We start from the raw sequence: 25,334 nt of genomic DNA, 5'->3' as shown, positions 1-25,334 counted from the left end.
AAGTGCCTTCTCTCACAGAATCAATTACTGCATTGTTCATGTTGCCACAGTACCTTTGTAAATGTCACTTTTCATCGTTGCAAGAAGTGATAAAATATCCTTCTTGTATCCCTTGCTCCTCTCCTTATTTGTCGAGTGATTATTTGGAAATTCCTGGATTCGGAGCAGTTCAGTCTCCCGTCATTAATACCACCAACATCTCTTCGTAAGCGGGAGCCCATGACCCTACAGGGCAGCCTCGGCAAACCACAGGAACGAAGCATCCCGTAAAGTTGCAGCCAGCAATATTCACAAAAAAATAGCCGAAGCACTGGTAGGATGAAAAGGTGGCCATATATTATGCATGTGGGCGGCAACACTACATGATTGGTCTGACGCGTTTCAGCTTTGATAGCTTTAATCATAGACACTACTCCGCAGTTAAGTGAAATACTCAAAGTCCCAAAATGCATTGTTGCGGTAAGTATTCATATAGGCAAAGTGCCTTCTCTCACAGAATCAATTACTGCATTGTTCATGTTGCCACAGTACCTTTGTAAATGTCACTTTTCATCGTTGCAAGAAGTGATAAAATATCCTTCTTGTATCCCTTGCTCCTCTCCTTATTTGTCGAGTGATTATTTGGAAATTCCTGGATTCGGAGCGGGTCAGTCTCCCGTCATTAATACCACCAACATCTCTTCGTAAGCGGGAGCCCATGACCCTACAGGGCAGCCTCGGCAAACCACAGGAACGAAGCATCCCGTAAAGTTGCAGCCAGCAATATTCACAAAAAAATAGCCGAAGCACTGGTAGGATGAAAAGGCAGCCATATATTATGCATGTGGGCAGCAACACTTCATGATTGGTCTGACGCGTTTCAGCTTTGATAGCTTTAATCATAGACACTACTCCGCAGTTAAGTGAAATACTCAAAGTCCCAAAATGCATTGTTGAGGTAAGTACTCATATAGGCAAAGTGCCTTCTCTCACAGAATCAATTACTGCATTGTTCATGTTGCCACAGTAGCTTTGTAAATGTCACTTTTCATCGTTTCAAGAAGTGATAAAATATCCTTCTTGTATCCCTTGCTCCTCTCCTTATTTGTCGAGTGATTATTTGGAAATTCCTGGATTCGGAGCGGGTCAGTCTCCCGTCATTAATACCACCGACATCTCTTCGTAAGCGGGAGCCCATGACCCTACAGGGCAGTCTCGGCAAACCACAGGAACGAAGCATCCCGTAAAGTTGCAGCCAGCAATATTCACAAAAAAATAGCCGAAGCACTGGTAGGATGAAAAGGCGGCCATTTATTATGCATGTGGGCGGCAACACTTCATGATTGGTCTGACGCGTTTCAGCTTTGATAGCTTTAATCATAGACACTACTCCGCGGTTAAGTGAAATACTCAAAGTCACAAAATGCATTGTTGCGGTAAGTACTCATATAGGCAAAGTGCCTTCTCTCACAGAATCAATTACTGCATTGTTCATGTTGCCACAGTACCTTTGTAAATGTCACTTTTCATCGTTGCAAGAAGTGATAAAATATCCTTCTTGTATCCCTTGCTCCTCTCCTTATTTGTTGAGTGATTATTTGGAAATTCCTGGATTCGGAGCGGGTCAGTCTCCCGTCATTAATACCACCAACATCTCTTCATAAGCGGGAGCCCATGACCCTACAGGGCAGCCTCGGCAAACCACAGGAACGAAGCATCCCGTAAAGTTGCAGCCAGCAATATTCACAAAAAAATAGCCGAAGCACTGGTAGGATGAAAAGGCGGCCATATATTATGCATGTGGGCGGCAACACTTCATGATTGGTCTGACGCGTTTCAGCTTTGATGGCTTTAATCATAGACACTACTCCGCAGTTAAGTGAAATACTCAAAGTCCCAAAATGCATTGTTGCGGTAAGTACTCATATAGGCAAAGTGCCTTCTCTCACAGAATCAATTACTGCATTGTTCATGTTGCCAAAGTACCTTTGTAAATGTCACTTTTCATCGTTGCAAGAAGTGATAAAATATCCTTCTTGTATCCCTTGCTCCTCTCCTTATTTGTCGAGTGATTATTTGGAAATTCCTGGATTCGGAGCGGGTCAGTCTCCCGTCATTAATACCACCAACATCTCTTCGTAAGCGGGAGCCCATGACCCTACAGGGCAGCCTCAGGAAACCACAGAAACGAAGCATCCCGTAAAGTTGCAGCCAGCAATATTCACAAAAAAATAGCCGAAGCACTGGTAGGATGAAAAGGCGGCCATATATTATGCATGTGGGCGGCAACACTTCATGATTGGTCTGACGCATTTCAGCTTTGATAGCTTTAATCATAGACACTACTCCGCAGTTAAGTGAAATACTCAAAGTCCCAAAATGCATTGTTGCGGTAAGTACTCATATAGGCAAAGTGCCTTCTCTCACAGAATCAATTACTGCATTGTTCATGTTGCCACAGTACCTTTGTAAATGTCACTTTTCATCGTTGCAAGAAGTGATAAAATATCCTTCTTGTATCCCTTGCTCCTCTCCTTATTTGTCGAGTGATTATTTGGAAATTCCTGGATTCGGAGCGGGTCAGTCTCCCGTCATTAATACCACCAACATCTCTTCGTAAGCGGGAGCCCATGACCCTACAGGGCAGACTCGGCAAACCACAGGAACGAAGCATCCCGTAAAGTTGCAGCCAGCAATATTCACAAAAAAATAGCCGAAGCACTGGTAGGATGAAAAGGCGGCCATTTATTATGCATGTGGGCGGCAACACTTCATGATTGGTCTGACGCGTTTCAGCTTTGATAGCTTTAATCATAGACACTACTCCGCAGTTAAGTGAAATACTCAAAGTCAAAAAATGCATTGTTGCGGTAAGTACTCATATAGGCAAAGTGCCTTTTCTCACAGAATCAATTACTGCATTGTTCATGTTGCCACAGTACCTTTGTAAATGTCACTTTTCATCGTTGCAAGAAGTGATAAAATATCCTTCTTGTATCCCTTGCTCCTCTCCTTATTTGTCGAGTGATTATTTGGAAATTCCTGGATTCGGAGCGGGTCAGTCTCCCGTCATTAATACCACCACTATCTCTTCGTAAGCGGGAGCCCATGACCCTACAGGGCAGCCTCGGCAAACCACAGGAACGAAGCATCCCGTAAAGTTGCAGACAGCAACATTCACAAAAAAATAGCCGAAGCACTGGTAGGATGAAAAGGCGGCCATTTATTATGCATGTGGGTGGCAACACTTCATGATTGGTCTGACGCGTTTCAGCTTTGATAGCTTTAATCATAGATACTACTCCGCAGTTAAGTGAAATACTCAAAGTCACAAAATGCATTGTTGCGGTAAGTACTCATATAGGCAAAGTGCCTTCTCTCACAGAATCAATTACTGCATTGTTCATGTTGCCACAGTACGTTTGTAAATGTCACTTTTCATCGTTGCAAGAAGTGATAAAATATCCTTCTTGTATCCCTTGCTCCTCTCCTTATTTGTCGAGTGATTATTTGGAAATTCCTGGATTCGGAGCGGGTCAGTCTCCCGTCATTAATACCACCAACATCTCTTCGTAAGCGGGAGCCCATGACCCTACAGGGCAGCCTCGGCAAACCACAGGAACGAAGCATCCCGTAAAGTTGCAGCCAGCAATATTCACAAAAAAATAGCCGAAGCACTGGTAGGATGAAAAGGCGGCCATTTATTATGCATGTGGGCGGCAACACTTCATGATTGGTCTGACGCGTTTCAGCTTTGATAGCTTTAATCATAGACACTACTCCGCAGTTAAGTGAAATACTCAAAGTCCCAAAATGCATTGTTGCGGTAAGTACTCATATAGGCAAAGTGCCTTCTCTCACAGAATCAATTACTGCATTGTTCATGTTGCCACAGTACCTTTGTAAATGTCACTTTTCATCGTTGCAAGAAGTGATAAAATATCCTTCTTGTATCCCTTGCTCCTCTCCTTATTTGTAGAGTGATTATTTGGAAATTCCTGGATTCGGAGCGGGTCAGTCTCCCGTCATTAATACCACCAACATCTCTTCGTAAGCGGGAGCCCATGACCCTACAGGGCAGCCTCGGCAAACCACAGGAACGAAGCATCCCGTAAAGTTGCAGACAGCAATATTCACAAAAAAATAGCCGAAGCACTGGTAGGATGAAAAGGCGGCCATATATTATGCATGTGGGCAGCAACACTTCATGATTGATCTGACGCGTTTCAGCTTTAATAGCTTTAATCATAGACACTACTCCGCAGTTAAGTGAAATACTCAAAGTCCCAAAATGCATTGTTGCGGTAAGTACTCATATAGGCAAAGTGCCTTCTCTCACAGAATCAATTACTGCATTGTTCATGTTGCCACAGTACCTTTGTAAATGTCACTTTTCATCGTTGCAAGAAGTGATAAAATATCCTTCTTGTATCCCTTGCTCCTCTCCTTATTTGTCGAGTGATTATTTGGAAATTCCTGGATTCGGAGCGGGTCAGTCTCCCGTCATTAATACCACCAACATCTCTTCGTAAGCGGGAGCCCATGACCCTACAGGGCAGCCTCTGCAAACCACAGGAACAAAGCATCCCGTAAAGTTGCAGCCAGCAATATTCACAAAAAAATAGCCGAAGCACTGGTAGGATGAAAAGGCGGCCATTTATTATGCATGTGGGCGGCAACACTTCATGATTGGTCTGACGCGTTTCAGCTTTGATAGCTTTAATCATAGACACTACTCCGCAGTTAAGTGAAATACTCAAAGTCCCAAAATGCATTGTTGCGGTAAGTACTCATATAGGCAAAGTGCCTTCTCTCACAGAATCAATTACTGCATTGTTCATGTTGCCACAGTACCTTTGTAAATGTCACTTTTCATCGTTGCAAGAAGTGATAAAATATCCTTCTTGTATCCCTTGCTCCTCTCCTTATTTGTCGAGTGATTATTTGGAAATTCCTGGATTCGGAGCGGGTCAGTCTCCCGTCATTAATACCACCAACATCTCTTTGTAAGCGGGAGCCCATGACCCTACAGGGCAGCCTCGGCAAACCACAGGAACGAAGCATCCCGTAAAGTTGCAGCCAGCAATATTCACAAAAAAATAGCCGAAGCACTGGTAGGATAAAAAGGCGGCCATATATTATGCATGTGGGCAGCAACACTTCATGATTGGTCTGACGCGTTTCAGCTTTGATAGCTTTAATCATAGACACTACTCCGCAGTTAAGTGAAATACTCAAAGTCCCAAAATGCATTGTTGCGGTAAGTACTCATATAGGCAAAGTGCCTTCTCTCACAGAATCAATTACTGCATTGTTCATGTTGCCACAGTACCTTTGTAAATGTCACTTTTCATTGTTGCAAGACGTGATAAAATATCCTTCTTGTATCCCCTGCTCCTCTCCTTATTTGTCGAGTGATTATTTGGAAATTCCTGGATTCGGAGTGGGTCAGTCTCCCGTCATTAATACCACCGACATCTCTTCGTAAGCGGGAGCCCATGACCCTACAGGGCAGTCTCGGCAAACCACAGGAACGAAGCATCCCGTAAAGTTGCAGCCAGCAATATTCACAAAAAAATAGCCGAAGCACTGGTAGGATGAAAAGGCGGCCATTTATTATGCATGTGGGCGGCAACACTTCATGATTGGTCTGACGCGTTTCAGCTTTGATAGCTTTAATCATAGACACTACTCCGCGGTTAAGTGAAATACTCAAAGTCACAAAATGCATTGTTGCGGTAAGTACTCATATAGGCAAAGTGCCTTCTCTCACAGAATCAATTACTGCATTGTTCATGTTGCCACAGTACCTTTGTAAATGTCACTTTTCATCGTTGCAAGAAGTGATAAAATATCCTTCTTGTATCCCTTGCTCCTCTCCTTATTTGTCGAGTGATTATTTGGAAATTCCTGGATTCGGAGCGGGTCAGTCTCCCGTCATTAATACCACCAACATCTCTTTGTAAGCGGGAGCCCATGACCCTACAGGGCAGCCTCGGCAAACCACAGGAACGAAGCATCCCGTAAAGTTGCAGCCAGCAATATTCACAAAAAAATAGCCGAAGCACTGGTAGGATAAAAAGGCGGCCATATATTATGCATGTGGGCAGCAACACTTCATGATTGGTCTGACGCGTTTCAGCTTTGATAGCTTTAATCATAGACACTACTCCGCAGTTAAGTGAAATACTCAAAGTCCCAAAATGCATTGTTGCGGTAAGTACTCATATAGGCAAAGTGCCTTCTCTCACAGAATCAATTACTGCATTGTTCATGTTGCCACAGTACCTTTGTAAATGTCACTTTTCATTGTTGCAAGACGTGATAAAATATCCTTCTTGTATCCCCTGCTCCTCTCCTTATTTGTCGAGTGATTATTTGGAAATTCCTGGATTCGGAGTGGGTCAGTCTCCCGTCATTAATACCACCGACATCTCTTCGTAAGCGGGAGCCCATGACCCTACAGGGCAGTCTCGGCAAACCACAGGAACGAAGCATCCCGTAAAGTTGCAGCCAGCAATATTCACAAAAAAATAGCCGAAGCACTGGTAGGATGAAAAGGCGGCCATTTATTATGCATGTGGGCGGCAACACTTCATGATTGGTCTGACGCGTTTCAGCTTTGATAGCTTTAATCATAGACACTACTCCGCGGTTAAGTGAAATACTCAAAGTCACAAAATGCATTGTTGCGGTAAGTACTCATATAGGCAAAGTGCCTTCTCTCACAGAATCAATTACTGCATTGTTCATGTTGCCACAGTACCTTTGTAAATGTCACTTTTCATCGTTGCAAGAAGTGATAAAATATCCTTCTTGTATCCCTTGCTCCTCTCCTTATTTGTCGAGTGATTATTTGGAAAGTCCTGGATTCGGAGCGGGTCAGTCTCCCGTCATTATTACCACCAACATCTCTTCGTAAGCGGGAGCCCATGACCCTACAGGGCAGCCTCGGCAAACCACAGGAACGAAGCATCCCGTAAAGTTGCAGCCAGCAATATTCACAAAAAAATAGCCGAAGCACTGGTAGGATGAAAAGGCAGCCATTTATTATGCATGTGGGCAGCAACACTTCATGATTGGTCTGACGCGTTTCAGCTTTGATAGCTTTAATCATAGACACTACTCCGCAGTTAAGTGAAATACTCAAAGTCCCAAAATGCATTGTTGCGGTAAGTACTCATATAGGCAAAGTGCCTTCTCTCACAGAATCAATTACTGCATTGTTCATGTTGCCACAGTACCTTTGTAAATGTCACTTTGCATCGTTGCAAGAAGTGATAAAATATCCTTCTTGTAACCCTTGCTCCTCTCCTTATTTGTCGAGTGATTATTTGGAAATTCCTGGATTCGGAGCGGGTCAGTCTCCCGTCATTAATACCACCAACATCTCTTCGTAAGCGGGAGCCCATGACCCTACAGGGCAGCCTCAGCAAACCACAGGAACGAAGCATCCCGTAAAGTTGCAGCCAGCAATATTCACAAAAAAATAGCCGAAGCACTGGTAGGATGAAAAGGCGGCCATTTATTATGCATGTGGGCGGCAACACTTCATGATTGGTCTGACGCGTTTCAGCTTTGATAGCTTTAATCATAGACACTACTCCGCAGTTAAGTGAAATACTCAAAGTCCCAAAATGCATTGTTGCGGTAAGTACTCATATAGGCAAAGTGCCTTCTCTCACAGAATCAATTACTGCATTGTTCATGTTGCCACAGTACCTTTGTAAATGTCACTTTTCATTGTTGCAAGACGTGATAAAATATCCTTCTTGTATCCCCTGCTCCTCTCCTTATTTGTCGAGTGATTATTTGGAAATTCCTGGATTCGGAGTGGGTCAGTCTCCCGTCATTAATACCACCGACATCTCTTCGTAAGCGGGAGCCCATGACCCTACAGGGCAGTCTCGGCAAACCACAGGAACGAAGCATCCCGTAAAGTTGCAGCCAGCAATATTCACAAAAAAATAGCCGAAGCACTGGTAGGATGAAAAGGCGGCCATTTATTATGCATGTGGGCGGCAACACTTCATGATTGGTCTGACGCGTTTCAGCTTTGATAGCTTTAATCATAGACACTACTCCGCGGTTAAGTGAAATACTCAAAGTCACAAAATGCATTGTTGCGGTAAGTACTCATATAGGCAAAGTGCCTTCTCTCACAGAATCAATTACTGCATTGTTCATGTTGCCACAGTACCTTTGTAAATGTCACTTTTCATCGTTGCAAGAAGTGATAAAATATCCTTCTTGTATCCCTTGCTCCTCTCCTTATTTGTCGAGTGATTATTTGGAAATTCCTGGATTCGGAGCGGGTCAGTCTCCCGTCATTATTACCACCAACATCTCTTCGTAAGCGGGAGCCCATGACCCTACAGGGCAGCCTCGGCAAACCACAGGAACGAAGCATCCCGTAAAGTTGCAGCCAGCAATATTCACAAAAAAATAGCCGAAGCACTGGTAGGATGAAAAGGCAGCCATTTATTATGCATGTGGGCAGCAACACTTCATGATTGGTCTGACGCGTTTCAGCTTTGATAGCTTTAATCATAGACACTACTCCGCAGTTAAGTGAAATACTCAAAGTCCCAAAATGCATTGTTGCGGTAAGTACTCATATAGGCAAAGTGCCTTCTCTCACAGAATCAATTACTGCATTGTTCATGTTGCCACAGTACCTTTGTAAATGTCACTTTGCATCGTTGCAAGAAGTGATAAAATATCCTTCTTGTAACCCTTGCTCCTCTCCTTATTTGTCGAGTGATTATTTGGAAATTCCTGGATTCGGAGCGGGTCAGTCTCCCGTCATTAATACCACCAACATCTCTTCGTAAGCGGGAGCCCATGACCCTACAGGGCAGCCTCAGCAAACCACAGGAACGAAGCATCCCGTAAAGTTGCAGCCAGCAATATTCACAAAAAAATAGCCGAAGCACTGGTAGGATGAAAAGGCGGCCATTTATTATGCATGTGGGCGGCAACACTTCATGATTGGTCTGACGCGTTTCAGCTTTGATAGCTTTAATCATAGACACTACTCCGCAGTTAAGTGAAATACTCAAAGTCCCAAAATGCATTGTTGCGGTAAGTACTCATATAGGCAAAGTGCCTTCTCTCACAGAATCAATTACTGCATTGTTCATGTTGCCACAGTACCTTTGTAAATGTCACTTTTCATCGTTGCAAGAAGTGATAAAATATCCTTCTTGTATCCCTTGCTCCTCTCCTTATTTGTCGAGTGATTATTTGGAAATTCCTGGATTCGGAGCGGGTCAGTCTCCCGTCATTAATACCACCAACATCTCTTCGTAAGCGGGAGCCCATGACCCTACAGGGCAGCCTCGGCAAACCACAGGAACGAAGCATCCCGTAAAGTTGCAGCCAGCAATATTCACAAAAAAATAGCCGAAGCACTGGTAGGATGAAAAGGCGGCCATTTATTATGCATGTGGGCGGCAACACTTCATGATTGGTCTGACGCGTTTCAGCTTTGATAGCTTTATTCATAGACACTACTCCGCAGTTAAGTGAAATACTCAAAGTCCCAAAATGCATTGTTGCGGTAAGTACTCATATAGGCAAAGTGCCTTCTCTCACAGAATCAATTACTGCATTGTTCATGTTGCCACAGTACCTTTGTAAATGTCACTTTTCATCGTTGCAAGAAGTGATAAAATATCCTTCTTGTATCCCTTGCTCCTCTCCGTATTTGTTGAGTGATTATTTGGAAATTCCTGGATTCGGAGCGGGTCAGTCTCCCGTCATTAATACCACCAACATCTCTTCATAAGCGGGAGCCCATGACCCTACAGGGCAGCCTCGGCAAACCACAGGAACGAAGCATCCCGTAAAGTTGCAGCCAGCAATATTCACAAAAAAATAGCCGAAGCACTGGTAGGATGAAAAGGCGGCCATATATTATGCATGTGGGCGGCAACACTTCATGATTGGTCTGACGCGTTTCAGCTTTGATGGCTTTAATCATAGACACTACTCCGCAGTTAAGTGAAATACTCAAAGTCCCAAAATGCATTGTTGCGGTAAGTACTCATATAGGCAAAGTGCCTTCTCTCACAGAATCAATTACTGCATTGTTCATGTTGCCAAAGTACCTTTGTAAATGTCACTTTTCATCGTTGCAAGAAGTGATAAAATATCCTTCTTGTATCCCTTGCTCCTCTCCTTATTTGTCGAGTGATTATTTGGAAATTCCTGGATTCGGAGCGGGTCAGTCTCCCGTCATTAATACCACCAACATCTCTTCGTAAGCGGGAGCCCATGACCCTACAGGGCAGCCTCGGCAAACCACAGGAACGAAGCATCCCGTAAAGTTGCAGCCAGCAATATTCACAAAAAAATAGCCGAAGCACTGGTAGGATGAAAAGGCGGCCATATATTATGCATGTGGGTGGCAACACTTCATGATTGGTCTGACGCATTTCAGCTTTGATAGCTTTAATCATAGACACTACTCCGCAGTTAAGTGAAATACTCAAAGTCCCAAAATGCATTGTTGCGGTAAGTACTCATATAGGCAAAGTGCCTTCTCTCACAGAATCAATTACTGCATTGTTCATGTTGCCACAGTACCTTTGCAAATGTCACTTTTCATCGTTGCAAGAAGTGATAAAATATCCTTCTTGTATCCCTTGCTCCACTCCTTATTTGTCGAGTGATTATTTGGAAATTCCTGGATTCGGAGCGGGTCAGTCTCCCGTCATTAATACCACCAACATCTCTTCGTAAGCGGGAGCCCATGACCCTACAGGGCAGACTCGGCAAACCACAGGAACGAAGCATCCCGTAAAGTTGCAGCCAGCAATATTCACAAAAAAATAGCCGAAGCACTGGTAGGATGAAAAGGCGGCCATTTATTATGCATGTGGGCGGCAACACTTCATGATTGGTCTGACGCGTTTCAGCTTTGATAGCTTTAATCATAGACACTACTCCGCAGTTAAGTGAAATACTCAAAGTCAAAAAATGCATTGTTGCGGTAAGTACTCATATAGGCAAAGTGCCTTCTCTCACAGAATCAATTACTGCATTGTTCATGTTGCCACAGTACCTTTGTAAATGTCACTTTTCATCGTTGCAAGAAGTGATAAAATATCCTTCTTGTATCCCTTGCTCCTCTCCTTATTTGTCGAGTGATTATTTGGAAATTCCTGGATTCAGAGCGGGTCAGTCTCCCGTCATTAATACCACCAACATCTCTTCGTAAGCGGGAGCCCATGACCCTACAGGGCAGCCTCGGCAAACCACAGGAACGAAGCATTCCGTAAAGTTGCAGACAGCAACATTCACAAAAAAATAGCCGAAGCACTGGTAGGATGAAAAGGCGGCCATTTATTATGCATGTGGGCGGCAACACTTCATGAATGGTCTGACGCGTTTCAGCTTTGATAGCTTTAATCATGGACACTACTCCGCAGTTAAGTGAAATACTCAAAGTCCCAAAAATGTATTGTTGCGGTAAGTACTCATATAGGCAAAGTGCCTTCTCTCACAGAATCAATTACTGCATTGTTCATGTTGCCACAGTACCTTTGTAAATGTCACTTTTCATCGTTGCAAGAAGTGATAAAATATCCTTCTTGTATCCCTTGCTCCTCTCCTTATTTGTCGAGTGAATATTTGGAAATTCCTGGATTCGGAGCGGGTCAGTCTCCCGTCATTAATACCACCAACATCTCTTCGTAAGCGGGAGCCCATGACCCTACAGGGCAGCCTCGGCAAACCACAGGAACGAAGCATCCCGTAAAGTTGCAGCCAGCAATATTCACAAAAAAATAGCCGAAGCACTGGTAGGATGAAAAGGCGGCCATTTATTATGCATGTGGGCGGCAACACTTCATGAATGGTCTGACGCGTTTCAGCTTTGATAGCTTTAATCATAGACACCACTCCGCAGTTAAGTGAAATACTCAAAGTCCCAAAATGCATTGTTGCGGTAAGTACTCATATAGGCAAAGTGCCTTCTCTCACAGAATCAATTACTGCATTGTTCATGTTGCCACAGTACCTTTGTAAATGTCACTTTTCATCGTTGCAAGAAGTGATAAAATATCCTTCTTGTATCCCTTGCTCCTCTCCTTATTTGTCGAGTGATTATTTGGAAATTCCTGGATTCGGAGCGGGTCAGTCTCCCGTCATTAATACCACCAACATCTCTTCGTAAGCGGGAGCCCATGACCCTACAGGGCAGCCTCGGCAAACCACAGGAACGAAGCATCCCGTAAAGTTGCAGCCAGCAATATTCACAAAAAAATAGCCGAAGCGCTGGTAGGATGAAAAGGCGGCCATTTATTATGCATGTGGGCGGCAACACTTCATGATTGGTCTGACGCGTTTCAGCTTTGATAGCTTTAATCATAGACACTACTCCGCAGTTAAGTGAAATACTCAAAGTCCCAAAATGCATTGTTGCGGTAAGTACTCATATAGGCAAAGTGCCTTCTCTCACAGAATCAATTACTGCATTGTTCATGTTGCCACAGTACCTTTGTAAATGTCACTTTTCATCGTTGCAAGAAGTGATAAAATATCTTTCTTGTATCCCTTGCTCCTCTCCTTATTTGTCGAGTGATTATTTGGAAATTCCTGGATTCGGAGCAGTTCAGTCTCCCGTCATTAATACCACCAACATCTCTTCGTAAGCGGGAGCCCATGACCCTACAGGGCAGCCTCGGCAAACCACAGGAACGAAGCATCCCGTAAAGTTGCAGCCAGCAATATTCACAAAAAAATAGCCGAAGCACTGGTAGGATGAAAAGGTGGCCATATATTATGCATGTGGGCGGCAACACTACATGATTGGTCTGACGCGTTTCAGCTTTGATAGCTTTAATCATAGACACTACTCCGCAGTTAAGTGAAATACTCAAAGTCCCAAAATGCATTGTTGCGGTAAGTATTCATATAGGCAAAGTGCCTTCTCTCACAGAATCAATTACTGCATTGTTCATGTTGCCACAGTACCTTTGTAAATGTCACTTTTCATCGTTGCAAGAAGTGATAAAATATCCTTCTTGTATCCCTTGCTCCTCTCCTTATTTGTCGAGTGATTATTTGGAAATTCCTGGATTCGGAGCGGGTCAGTCTCCCGTCATTAATACCACCAACATCTCTTCGTAAGCGGGAGCCCATGACCCTACAGGGCAGCCTCGGCAAACCACAGGAACGAAGCATCCCGTAAAGTTGCAGCCAGCAATATTCACAAAAAAATAGCCGAAGCACTGGTAGGATGAAAAGGCAGCCATATATTATGCATGTGGGCAGCAACACTTCATGATTGGTCTGACGCGTTTCAGCTTTGATAGCTTTAATCATAGACACTACTCCGCAGTTAAGTGAAATACTCAAAGTCCCAAAATGCATTGTTGCGGTAAGTACTCATATAGGCAAAGTGCCTTCTCTCACAGAATCAATTACTGCATTGTTCATGTTGCCACAGTAGCTTTGTAAATGTCACTTTTCATCGTTTCAAGAAGTGATAAAATATCCTTCTTGTATCCCTTGCTCCTCTCCTTATTTGTCGAGTGATTATTTGGAAATTCCTGGATTCGGAGCGGGTCAGTCTCCCGTCATTAATACCACCGACATCTCTTCGTAAGCGGGAGCCCATGACCCTACAGGGCAGTCTCGGCAAACCACAGGAACGAAGCATCCCGTAAAGTTGCAGCCAGCAATATTCACAAAAAAATAGCCGAAGCACTGGTAGGATGAAAAGGCGGCCATTTATTATGCATGTGGGCGGCAACACTTCATGATTGGTCTGACGCGTTTCAGCTTTGATAGCTTTAATCATAGACACTACTCCGCGGTTAAGTGAAATACTCAAAGTCACAAAATGCATTGTTGCGGTAAGTACTCATATAGGCAAAGTGCCTTCTCTCACAGAATCAATTACTGCATTGTTCATGTTGCCACAGTACCTTTGTAAATGTCACTTTTCATCGTTGCAAGAAGTGATAAAATATCCTTCTTGTATCCCTTGCTCCTCTCCTTATTTGTTGAGTGATTATTTGGAAATTCCTGGATTCGGAGCGGGTCAGTCTCCCGTCATTAATACCACCAACATCTCTTCATAAGCGGGAGCCCATGACCCTACAGGGCAGCCTCGGCAAACCACAGGAACGAAGCATCCCGTAAAGTTGCAGCCAGCAATATTCACAAAAAAATAGCCGAAGCACTGGTAGGATGAAAAGGCGGCCATATATTATGCATGTGGGCGGCAACACTTCATGATTGGTCTGACGCGTTTCAGCTTTGATGGCTTTAATCATAGACACTACTCCGCAGTTAAGTGAAATACTCAAAGTCCCAAAATGCATTGTTGCGGTAAGTACTCATATAGGCAAAGTGCCTTCTCTCACAGAATCAATTACTGCATTGTTCATGTTGCCAAAGTACCTTTGTAAATGTCACTTTTCATCGTTGCAAGGAGTGATAAAATATCCTTCTTGTATCCCTTGCTCCTCTCCTTATTTGTCGAGTGATTATTTGGAAATTCCTGGATTCGGAGCGGGTCAGTCTCCCGTCATTAATACCACCAACATCTCTTCGTAAGCGGGAGCCCATGACCCTACAGGGCAGCCTCAGGAAACCACAGAAACGAAGCATCCCGTAAAGTTGCAGCCAGCAATATTCACAAAAAAATAGCCGAAGCACTGGTAGGATGAAAAGGCGGCCATATATTATGCATGTGGGCGGCAACACTTCATGATTGGTCTGACGCATTTCAGCTTTGATAGCTTTAATCATAGACACTACTCCGCAGTTAAGTGAAATACTCAAAGTCCCAAAATGCATTGTTGCGGTAAGTACTCATATAGGCAAAGTGCCTTCTCTCACAGAATCAATTACTGCATTGTTCATGTTGCCACAGTACCTTTGTAAATGTCACTTTTCATCGTTGCAAGAAGTGATAAAATATCCTTCTTGTATCCCTTGCTCCTCTCCTTATTTGTCGAGTGATTATTTGGAAATTCCTGGATTCGGAGCGGGTCAGTCTCCCGTCATTAATACCACCAACATCTCTTCGTAAGCGGGAGCCCATGACCCTACAGGGCAGACTCGGCAAACCACAGGAACGAAGCATCCCGTAAAGTTGCAGCCAGCAATATTCACAAAAAAATAGCCGAAGCACTGGTAGGATGAAAAGGCGGCCATTTATTATGCATGTGGGCGGCAACACTTCATGATTGGTCTGACGCGTTTCAGCTTTGATAGCTTTAATCATAGACACTACTCCGCAGTTAAGTGAAATACTCAAAGTCAAAAAATGCATTGTTGCGGTAAGTACTCATATAGGCAAAGTGCCTTTTCTCACAGAATCAATTACTGCATTGTTCATGTTGCCACAGTACCTTTGTAAATGTCACTTTTCATCGTTGCAAGAAGTGATAAAATATCCTTCTTGTATCCCTTGCTCCTCTCCTTATTTGTCGAGTGATTATTTGGAAATTCCTGGATTCGGAGCGGGTCAGTCTCCCGTCATTAATACCACCACTATCTCTTCGTAAGCGGGAGCCCATGACCCTACAGGGCAGCCTCGGCAAACCACAGGAACGAAGCATCCCGTAAAGTTGCAGACAGCAACATTCACAAAAAAATAGCCGAAGCACTGGTAGGATGAAAAGGCGGCCATTTATTATGCATGTGGGTGGCAACACTTCATGATTGGTCTGACGCGTTTCAGCTTTGATAGCTTTAATCATAGATACTACTCCGCAGTTAAGTGAAATACTCAAAGTCACAAAATGCATTGTTGCGGTAAGTACTCATATAGGCAAAGTGCCTTCTCTCACAGAATCAATTACTGCATTGTTCATGTTGCCACAGTACGTTTGTAAATGTCACTTTTCATCGTTGCAAGAAGTGATAAAATATCCTTCTTGTATCCCTTGCTCCTCTCCTTATTTGTCGAGTGATTATTTGGAAATTCCTGGATTCGGAGCGGGTCAGTCTCCCGTCATTAATACCACCAACATCTCTTCGTAAGCGGGAGCCCATGACCCTACAGGGCAGCCTCGGCAAACCACAGGAACGAAGCATCCCGTAAAGTTGCAGCCAGCAATATTCACAAAAAAATAGCCGAAGCACTGGTAGGATGAAAAGGCGGCCATTTATTATGCATGTGGGCGGCAACACTTCATGATTGGTCTGACGCGTTTCAGCTTTGATAGCTTTAATCATAGACACTACTCCGCAGTTAAGTGAAATACTCAAAGTCCCAAAATGCATTGTTGCGGTAAGTACTCATATAGGCAAAGTGCCTTCTCTCACAGAATCAATTACTGCATTGTTCATGTTGCCACAGTACCTTTGTAAATGTCACTTTTCATCGTTGCAAGAAGTGATAAAATATCCTTCTTGTATCCCTTGCTCCTCTCCTTATTTGTAGAGTGATTATTTGGAAATTCCTGGATTCGGAGCGGGTCAGTCTCCCGTCATTAATACCACCAACATCTCTTCGTAAGCGGGAGCCCATGACCCTACAGGGCAGCCTCGGCAAACCACAGGAACGAAGCATCCCGTAAAGTTGCAGCCAGCAATATTCACAAAAAAATAGCCGAAGCACTGGTAGGATGAAAAGGCGGCCATATATTATGCATGTGGGCAGCAACACTTCATGATTGATCTGACGCGTTTCAGCTTTAATAGCTTTAATCATAGACACTACTCCGCAGTTAAGTGAAATACTCAAAGTCCCAAAATGCATTGTTGCGGTAAGTACTCATATAGGCAAAGTGCCTTCTCTCACAGAATCAATTACTGCATTGTTCATGTTGCCACAGTACCTTTGTAAATGTCACTTTTCATCGTTGCAAGAAGTGATAAAATATCCTTCTTGTATCCCTTGCTCCTCTCCTTATTTGTCGAGTGATTATTTGGAAATTCCTGGATTCGGAGCGGGTCAGTCTCCCGTCATTAATACCACCAACATCTCTTCGTAAGCGGGAGCCCATGACCCTACAGGGCAGCCTCTGCAAACCACAGGAACAAAGCATCCCGTAAAGTTGCAGCCAGCAATATTCACAAAAAAATAGCCGAAGCACTGGTAGGATGAAAAGGCGGCCATTTATTATGCATGTGGGCGGCAACACTTCATGATTGGTCTGACGCGTTTCAGCTTTGATAGCTTTAATCATAGACACTACTCCGCAGTTAAGTGAAATACTCAAAGTCCCAAAATGCATTGTTGCGGTAAGTACTCATATAGGCAAAGTGCCTTCTCTCACAGAATCAATTACTGCATTGTTCATGTTGCCACAGTACCTTTGTAAATGTCACTTTTCATCGTTGCAAGAAGTGATAAAATATCCTTCTTGTATCCCTTGCTCCTCTCCTTATTTGTCGAGTGATTATTTGGAAATTCCTGGATTCGGAGCGGGTCAGTCTCCCGTCATTAATACCACCAACATCTCTTTGTAAGCGGGAGCCCATGACCCTACAGGGCAGCCTCGGCAAACCACAGGAACGAAGCATCCCGTAAAGTTGCAGCCAGCAATATTCACAAAAAAATAGCCGAAGCACTGGTAGGATAAAAAGGCGGCCATATATTATGCATGTGGGCAGCAACACTTCATGATTGGTCTGACGCGTTTCAGCTTTGATAGCTTTAATCATAGACACTACTCCGCAGTTAAGTGAAATACTCAAAGTCCCAAAATGCATTGTTGCGGTAAGTACTCATATAGGCAAAGTGCCTTCTCTCACAGAATCAATTACTGCATTGTTCATGTTGCCACAGTACCTTTGTAAATGTCACTTTTCATTGTTGCAAGACGTGATAAAATATCCTTCTTGTATCCCCTGCTCCTCTCCTTATTTGTCGAGTGATTATTTGGAAATTCCTGGATTCGGAGTGGGTCAGTCTCCCGTCATTAATACCACCGACATCTCTTCGTAAGCGGGAGCCCATGACCCTACAGGGCAGTCTCGGCAAACCACAGGAACGAAGCATCCCGTAAAGTTGCAGCCAGCAATATTCACAAAAAAATAGCCGAAGCACTGGTAGGATGAAAAGGCGGCCATTTATTATGCATGTGGGCGGCAACACTTCATGATTGGTCTGACGCGTTTCAGCTTTGATAGCTTTAATCATAGACACTACTCCGCGGTTAAGTGAAATACTCAAAGTCACAAAATGCATTGTTGCGGTAAGTACTCATATAGGCAAAGTGCCTTCTCTCACAGAATCAATTACTGCATTGTTCATGTTGCCACAGTACCTTTGTAAATGTCACTTTTCATCGTTGCAAGAAGTGATAAAATATCCTTCTTGTATCCCTTGCTCCTCTCCTTATTTGTCGAGTGATTATTTGGAAAGTCCTGGATTCGGAGCGGGTCAGTCTCCCGTCATTATTACCACCAACATCTCTTCGTAAGCGGGAGCCCATGACCCTACAGGGCAGCCTCGGCAAACCACAGGAACGAAGCATCCCGTAAAGTTGCAGCCAGCAATATTCACAAAAAAATAGCCGAAGCACTGGTAGGATGAAAAGGCAGCCATTTATTATGCATGTGGGCAGCAACACTTCATGATTGGTCTGACGCGTTTCAGCTTTGATAGCTTTAATCATAGACACTACTCCGCAGTTAAGTGAAATACTCAAAGTCCCAAAATGCATTGTTGCGGTAAGTACTCATATAGGCAAAGTGCCTTCTCTCACAGAATCAATTACTGCATTGTTCATGTTGCCACAGTACCTTTGTAAATGTCACTTTGCATCGTTGCAAGAAGTGATAAAATATCCTTCTTGTAACCCTTGCTCCTCTCCTTATTTGTCGAGTGATTATTTGGAAATTCCTGGATTCGGAGCGGGTCAGTCTCCCGTCATTAATACCACCAACATCTCTTCGTAAGCGGGAGCCCATGACCCTACAGGGCAGCCTCAGCAAACCACAGGAACGAAGCATCCCGTAAAGTTGCAGCCAGCAATATTCACAAAAAAATAGCCGAAGCACTGGTAGGATGAAAAGGCGGCCATTTATTATGCATGTGGGCGGCAACACTTCATGATTGGTCTGACGCGTTTCAGCTTTGATAGCTTTAATCATAGACACTACTCCGCAGTTAAGTGAAATACTCAAAGTCCCAAAATGCATTGTTGCGGTAAGTACTCATATAGGCAAAGTGCCTTCTCTCACAGAATCAATTACTGCATTGTTCATGTTGCCACAGTACCTTTGTAAATGTCACTTTTCATCGTTGCAAGACGTGATAAAATATCCTTCTTGTATCCCCTGCTCCTCTCCTTATTTGTCGAGTGATTATTTGGAAATTCCTGGATTCGGAGTGGGTCAGTCTCCCGTCATTAATACCACCGACATCTCTTCGTAAGCGGGAGCCCATGACCCTACAGGGCAGTCTCGGCAAACCACAGGAACGAAGCATCCCGTAAAGTTGCAGCCAGCAATATTCACAAAAAAATAGCCGAAGCACTGGTAGGATGAAAAGGCGGCCATTTATTATGCATGTGGGCGGCAACACTTCATGATTGGTCTGACGCGTTTCAGCTTTGATAGCTTTAATCATAGACACTACTCCGCGGTTAAGTGAAATACTCAAAGTCACAAAATGCATTGTTGCGGTAAGTACTCATATAGGCAAAGTGCCTTCTCTCACAGAATCAATTACTGCATTGTTCATGTTGCCACAGTACCTTTGTAAATGTCACTTTTCATCGTTGCAAGAAGTGATAAAATATCCTTCTTGTATCCCTTGCTCCTCTCCTTATTTGTCGAGTGATTATTTGGAAATTCCTGGATTCGGAGCGGGTCAGTCTCCCGTCATTATTACCACCAACATCTCTTCGTAAGCGGGAGCCCATGACCCTACAGGGCAGCCTCGGCAAACCACAGGAACGAAGCATCCCGTAAAGTTGCAGCCAGCAATATTCACAAAAAAATAGCCGAAGCACTGGTAGGATGAAAAGGCAGCCATTTATTATGCATGTGGGCAGCAACACTTCATGATTGGTCTGACGCGTTTCAGCTTTGATAGCTTTAATCATAGACACTACTCCGCAGTTAAGTGAAATACTCAAAGTCCCAAAATGCATTGTTGCGGTAAGTACTCATATAGGCAAAGTGCCTTCTCTCACAGAATCAATTACTGCATTGTTCATGTTGCCACAGTACCTTTGTAAATGTCACTTTGCATCGTTGCAAGAAGTGATAAAATATCCTTCTTGTAACCCTTGCTCCTCTCCTTATTTGTCGAGTGATTATTTGGAAATTCCTGGATTCGGAGCGGGTCAGTCTCCCGTCATTAATACCACCAACATCTCTTCGTAAGCGGGAGCCCATGACCCTACAGGGCAGCCTCAGCAAACCACAGGAACGAAGCATCCCGTAAAGTTGCAGCCAGCAATATTCACAAAAAAATAGCCGAAGCACTGGTAGGATGAAAAGGCGGCCATTTATTATGCATGTGGGCGGCAACACTTCATGATTGGTCTGACGCGTTTCAGCTTTGATAGCTTTAATCATAGACACTACTCCGCAGTTAAGTGAAATACTCAAAGTCCCAAAATGCATTGTTGCGGTAAGTACTCATATAGGCAAAGTGCCTTCTCTCACAGAATCAATTACTGCATTGTTCATGTTGCCACAGTACCTTTGTAAATGTCACTTTTCATCGTTGCAAGAAGTGATAAAATATCCTTCTTGTATCCCTTGCTCCTCTCCTTATTTGTCGAGTGATTATTTGGAAATTCCTGGATTCGGAGCGGGTCAGTCTCCCGTCATTAATACCACCAACATCTCTTCATAAGCGGGAGCCCATGACCCTACAGGGCAGCCTCGGCAAACCACAGGAACGAAGCATCCCGTAAAGTTGCAGCCAGCAATATTCACAAAAAAATAGCCGAAGCACTGGTAGGATGAAAAGGCGGCCATTTATTATGCATGTGGGCGGCAACACTTCATGATTGGTCTGACGCGTTTCAGCTTTGATAGCTTTATTCATAGACACTACTCCGCAGTTAAGTGAAATACTCAAAGTCCCAAAATGCATTGTTGCGGTAAGTACTCATATAGGCAAAGTGCCTTCTCTCACAGAATCAATTACTGCATTGTTCATGTTGCCAAAGTACCTTTGTAAATGTCACTTTTCATCGTTGCAAGAAGTGATAAAATATCCTTCTTGTATCCCTTGCTCCTCTCCTTATTTGTCGAGTGATTATTTGGAAATTCCTGGATTCGGAGCGGGTCAGTCTCCCGTCATTAATACCACCAACATCTCTTCGTAAGCGGGAGCCCATGACCCTACAGGGCAGCCTCGGCAAACCACAGGAACGAAGCATCCCGTAAAGTTGCAGCCAGCAATATTCACAAAAAAATAGCCGAAGCACTGGTAGGATGAAAAGGCGGCCATATATTATGCATGTGGGTGGCAACACTTCATGATTGGTCTGACGCATTTCAGCTTTGATAGCTTTAATCATAGACACTACTCCGCAGTTAAGTGAAATACTCAAAGTCCCAAAATGCATTGTTGCGGTAAGTACTCATATAGGCAAAGTGCCTTCTCTCACAGAATCAATTACTGCATTGTTCATGTTGCCACAGTACCTTTGCAAATGTCACTTTTCATCGTTGCAAGAAGTGATAAAATATCCTTCTTGTATCCCTTGCTCCACTCCTTATTTGTCGAGTGATTATTTGGAAATTCCTGGATTCGGAGCGGGTCAGTCTCCCGTCATTAATACCACCAACATCTCTTCGTAAGCGGGAGCCCATGACCCTACAGGGCAGACTCGGCAAACCACAGGAACGAAGCATCCCGTAAAGTTGCAGCCAGCAATATTCACAAAAAAATAGCCGAAGCACTGGTAGGATGAAAAGGCGGCCATTTATTATGCATGTGGGCGGCAACACTTCATGATTGGTCTGACGCGTTTCAGCTTTGATAGCTTTAATCATAGACACTACTCCGCAGTTAAGTGAAATACTCAAAGTCAAAAAATGCATTGTTGCGGTAAGTACTCATATAGGCAAAGTGCCTTCTCTCACAGAATCAATTACTGCATTGTTCATGTTGCCACAGTACCTTTGTAAATGTCACTTTTCATCGTTGCAAGAAGTGATAAAATATCCTTCTTGTATCCCTTGCTCCTCTCCTTATTTGTCGAGTGATTATTTGGAAATTCCTGGATTCAGAGCGGGTCAGTCTCCCGTCATTAATACCACCAACATCTCTTCGTAAGCGGGAGCCCATGACCCTACAGGGCAGCCTCGGCAAACCACAGGAACGAAGCATCCCGTAAAGTTGCAGACAGCAACATTCACAAAAAAATAGCCGAAGCACTGGTAGGATGAAAAGGCGGCCATTTATTATGCATGTGGGCGGCAACACTTCATGATTGGTCTGACGCGTTTCAGCTTTGATAGCTTTAATCATAGATACTACTCCGCAGTTAAGTGAAATACTCAAAGTCACAAAATGCATTGTTGCGGTAAGTACTCATATAGGCAAAGTGCCTTCTCTCACAGAATCAATTACTGCATTGTTCATGTTGCCACAGTACCTTTGTAAATGTCACTTTTCATCGTTGCAAGAAGTGATAAAATATCCTTCTTGTATCCCTTGCTCCTCTCCTTATTAGTCGAGTGATTATTTGGAAATTCCTGGATTCGGAGCGGGTCAGTCTCCCGTCATTAATACCACCAACATCTCTTCGCAAGCGGGAGCCCATGACCCTACAGGGCAGCCTCGGCAAACCACAGGAACGAAGCATCCCGTAAAGTTGCAGCCAGCAATATTCACAAAAAAATAGCCGAAGCACTGGTAGGATGAAAAGGCGGCCATTTATTATGCATGTGGGCGGCAACACTTCATGATTGGTCTGACGCGTTTCAGCTTTGATAGCTTTATTCATAGACACTACTCCGCAGTTAAGTGAAATACTCAAAGTCCCAAAATGCATTGTTGCGGTAAGTACTCATATAGGCAAAGTGCCTTCTCTCACAGAATCAATTACTGCATTGTTCATGTTGCCACAGTACCTTTGTAAATGTCACTTTTCATCGTTGCAAGAAGTGATAAAATATCCTTCTTGTATCCCTTGCTCCTCTCCGTATTTGTTGAGTGATTATTTGGAAATTCCTGGATTCGGAGCGGGTCAGTCTCCCGTCATTAATACCACCAACATCTCTTCATAAGCGGGAGCCCATGACCCTACAGGGCAGCCTCGGCAAACCACAGGAACGAAGCATCCCGTAAAGTTGCAGCCAGCAATATTCACAAAAAAATAGCCGAAGCACTGGTAGGATGAAAAGGCGGCCATATATTATGCATGTGGGCGGCAACACTTCATGATTGGTCTGACGCGTTTCAGCTTTGATGGCTTTAATCATAGACACTACTCCGCAGTTAAGTGAAATACTCAAAGTCCCAAAATGCATTGTTGCGGTAAGTACTCATATAGGCAAAGTGCCTTCTCTCACAGAATCAATTACTGCATTGTTCATGTTGCCAAAGTACCTTTGTAAATGTCACTTTTCATCGTTGCAAGAAGTGATAAAATATCCTTCTTGTATCCCTTGCTCCTCTCCTTATTTGTCGAGTGATTATTTGGAAATTCCTGGATTCGGAGCGGGTCAGTCTCCCGTCATTAATACCACCAACATCTCTTCGTAAGCGGGAGCCCATGACCCTACAGGGCAGCCTCGGCAAACCACAGGAACGAAGCATCCCGTAAAGTTGCAGCCAGCAATATTCACAAAAAAATAGCCGAAGCACTGGTAGGATGAAAAGGCGGCCATATATTATGCATGTGGGTGGCAACACTTCATGATTGGTCTGACGCATTTCAGCTTTGATAGCTTTAATCATAGACACTACTCCGCAGTTAAGTGAAATACTCAAAGTCCCAAAATGCATTGTTGCGGTAAGTACTCATATAGGCAAAGTGCCTTCTCTCACAGAATCAATTACTGCATTGTTCATGTTGCCACAGTACCTTTGCAAATGTCACTTTTCATCGTTGCAAGAAGTGATAAAATATCCTTCTTGTATCCCTTGCTCCACTCCTTATTTGTCGAGTGATTATTTCGAAATTCCTGGATTCGGAGCGGGTCAGTCTCCCGTCATTAATACCACCAACATCTCTTCGTAAGCGGGAGCCCATGACCCTACAGGGCAGACTCGGCAAACCACAGGAACGAAGCATCCCGTAAAGTTGCAGCCAGCAATATTCACAAAAAAATAGCCGAAGCACTGGTAGGATGAAAAGGCGGCCATTTATTATGCATGTGGGCGGCAACACTTCATGATTGGTCTGACGCGTTTCAGCTTTGATAGCTTTAATCATAGACACTACTCCGCAGTTAAGTGAAATACTCAAAGTCAAAAAATGCATTGTTGCGGTAAGTACTCATATAGGCAAAGTGCCTTCTCTCACAGAATCAATTACTGCATTGTTCATGTTGCCACAGTACCTTTGTAAATGTCACTTTTCATCGTTGCAAGAAGTGATAAAATATCCTTCTTGTATCCCTTGCTCCTCTCCTTATTTGTCGAGTGATTATTTGGAAATTCCTGGATTCAGAGCGGGTCAGTCTCCCGTCATTAATACCACCAACATCTCTTCGTAAGCGGGAGCCCATGACCCTACAGGGCAGCCTCGGCAAACCACAGGAACGAAGCATCCCGTAAAGTTGCAGACAGCAACATTCACAAAAAAATAGCCGAAGCACTGGTAGGATGAAAAGGCGGCCATTTATTATGCATGTGGGCGGCAACACTTCATGATTGGTCTGACGCGTTTCAGCTTTGATAGCTTTAATCATAGATACTACTCCGCAGTTAAGTGAAATACTCAAAGTCACAAAATGCATTGTTGCGGTAAGTACTCATATAGGCAAAGTGCCTTCTCTCACAGAATCAATTACTGCATTGTTCATGTTGCCACAGTACCTTTGTAAATGTCACTTTTCATCGTTGCAAGAAGTGATAAAATATCCTTCTTGTATCCCTTGCTCCTCTCCTTATTAGTCGAGTGATTATTTGGAAATTCCTGGATTCGGAGCGGGTCAGTCTCCCGTCATTAATACCACCAACATCTCTTCGTAAGCGGGAGCCCATGACCCTACAGGGCAGCCTCGGCAAACCACAGGAACGAAGCATCCCGTAAAGTTGCAGCCAGCAATATTCACAAAAAAATAGCCGAAGCACTGGTAGGATGAAAAGGCGGCCATTTATTATGCATGTGGGCGGCAACACTTCATGATTGGTCTGACGCGTTTCAGCTTTGATAGCTTTAATCATAGACACTACTCCGCAGTTAAGTGAAATACTCAAAGTCCCAAAATGCATTGTTGCGGTAAGTACTCATATAGGC

Source organism: Triturus cristatus, chromosome 2_2 (genome assembly GCF_964204655.1).
Source record: "Triturus cristatus chromosome 2_2, aTriCri1.1, whole genome shotgun sequence".
In the NCBI taxonomy this organism is placed as follows: Eukaryota; Metazoa; Chordata; class Amphibia; order Caudata; family Salamandridae; genus Triturus; species Triturus cristatus.
This window is presented reverse-complemented; position numbering follows the sequence as displayed.